Source organism: Arachis duranensis, chromosome 6, assembly GCF_000817695.3.
Source record: "Arachis duranensis cultivar V14167 chromosome 6, aradu.V14167.gnm2.J7QH, whole genome shotgun sequence".
Classification (NCBI taxonomy): domain Eukaryota; kingdom Viridiplantae; phylum Streptophyta; class Magnoliopsida; order Fabales; family Fabaceae; genus Arachis; species Arachis duranensis.
The window spans coordinates 75216750-75218903 of record NC_029777.3 but is presented as its reverse complement, the minus strand read 5'-3'; the positions used below and the strand labels follow the sequence as shown (position 1 = coordinate 75218903).

Here is a 2154-nt window from a genome sequence, read left to right as displayed (position 1 = left end):
TAACCTTGTCTGTGGTATTCTGAGTAGGATTCAATGATTGAATGACTGTGATGTGTTTCAAACTCCTAGCAGGCGGGGGGTTAGTGATAGACGCAAAAGAATCGCTGGATTCTATTCCGGCCTGACCGAGAACCGCCAGATGATTAGCCATGCTGTGACAGAGCATAGGAACGTTTTCACTGAGAGGATGGGAGGTAGCCACTGACAACGGTGAAACCATGGAAAGGAGTAAGAAGGATTGGATGAAGACAGTAGGAAAGTAGAGAGACGGAAGGGAAGGCATCTTCATGCGCTTATCTGAAGTTCCTACCAATGAATTACATAAGTACCTCTATCTTTATCTTTATGTTTTTATGCGTTCATCACCATATCCATTTGAGTTTGCCTGACTAAGATTTACAAGGTGACCATAGCTTGCTTCATACCAACAATCTCTGTGGGATCGACCCTTACTCGCGTAAGGTTTATTACTTGGACGACCCAGTACACTTGCTGGTTAGTTGTGCGAAGTTGTGTTTATGACATGGTATTGAACACCAAGCTTTTGGATTCATTACCGGGGATTATTTGAGTTGTGAAAAGTAGTGATCACAATTTCGTGCACCAGACCCCCTCCCTCTCTATAAGTTCGAATTCCTCTTTCTACCTCATCCTTCTATTCTTCTTTTCCTCTGACACATCAAGGAATCTCTATGCTGTGACATAGAGGACTCCATACTTTCTTTGTTTTCTTCTCTTTCATATGAGTAGGAACAAAGATAAAGGGATTCTTGTTGAAGCTGATCCTGAACCTGAAAGGACTCTGAAGAGAAAGCTAAGAGAAGCTAAAGCACAAATCTCTGGAGAGGACCTGACAGAAATTTTTGAAAAAGAAGAAGACATGGCAGCCAAAAATAATAACAACAATGCCAACAATGTAAGGAAGATGCTTTGTGACTATGCTGCACCAACTCCCAACTTCTATGGGGGAAGCATCTCTATTCTTGCCATTGGAGCAAACAACTTTGAGCTTAAGCCTCAATTAGTTTCTCTGATGCAACAGAATTGCAAGTTTTATGGACTTCCATTGGAAGATCCTCATCAATTCTTGGCTGAATTTTTGCAAATCTGTGACACTGTTAAGACCAATAGAGTTGATTCTGAGGTCTACAAACTTATGCTTTTTCCTTTTGCTGTAAGAGACAGAGCTAGTATATGGTTGAACTCACAACCTAGAGACAACCTAAACTCTTGGGAAAAGCTGGTCAATGCCTTCTTAGCTAAATTCTTTCCAGCTCAAAAGATGAGTAAGCTTAGAGTAGAAGTTCAAACCTTCAAACAGAAAGAAGGTGAATCCCTCTAGGAAGCTTGGGAAAGATACAAGCAATTGATCAGAAGGTGTCCTTCTGACATGCTTTCAGAATGGAGCATCATAGGTATCTTATATGATGGTCTGTCTGAGTTATCCAAGATGTCATTAGACCATTCTGCAGGCAGATCTATTCATCTGAAGAAAATGCCTGCAGAAACCCAGGAACTCATTGAAATGGTTGCAAATAACCAGTTCATGTACACTTCTGAAAGAAATCCTGTGAACAATGGGACAACTCAGAAGAAAGGAGTTCTTGAGATTGATACTCTGAATACCATACTGGCTCAGAACAAATTATTGACTCAGCAAGTCAATATGATTTCTCAGAATCTGACTGGATTGCAAGCTACATCCAGTAGTAATAAAGAAGCCTCTTCTGAAGAAGAAGCTTATGCTCCTGAGAACCCTGCAATGGAAGAGGTGAATTACATGGGAGAACCCTATGTAAACACCTATAATCCTTCATGGAGAAATCTTCCAAATCTCTCATGGAAGGATCAACAGAAGCCTCAACAAGGCTTCAACAACAATAATGGTGGAAGAAATAGGTTAAGCAATAGCAAGCCTTTTCCATCATCTTCTCAGCAAGTGACAGAGAACTCTGAGCAGAGTCGTTTTGGCTTAGCAACTATAATCTCTGATCTATCTAAGACCACACTAAGTTTCATAAATGAAACAAGATCCTCCATTAGAAATTTGGAGGCACAAGTGGGTCAGCTGAGTAAAAAGGTTACTGAAACTCCTCCTAGCACTCTGCCAAGCAATACAGAAGAAAATCCTAAGAGAGAGTGCAAGGCCATAAC

At 40.8% G+C, this 2154-nt stretch overlaps 1 non-coding gene across 1 annotated transcript; it reads right to left on the bottom strand.

Moving 5' to 3' along the window:
• Positions 1 to 1288: 1288 nt before the first annotated feature.
• LOC127739832 (small nucleolar RNA R71) lies at positions 1289 to 1396 on the bottom strand. Its single transcript, XR_008000574.1, has one exon. It is a non-coding gene; the product is annotated as a small nucleolar RNA R71 (small nucleolar RNA).
• Between the last annotated feature and the right edge of the window lie 758 nt (positions 1397 to 2154).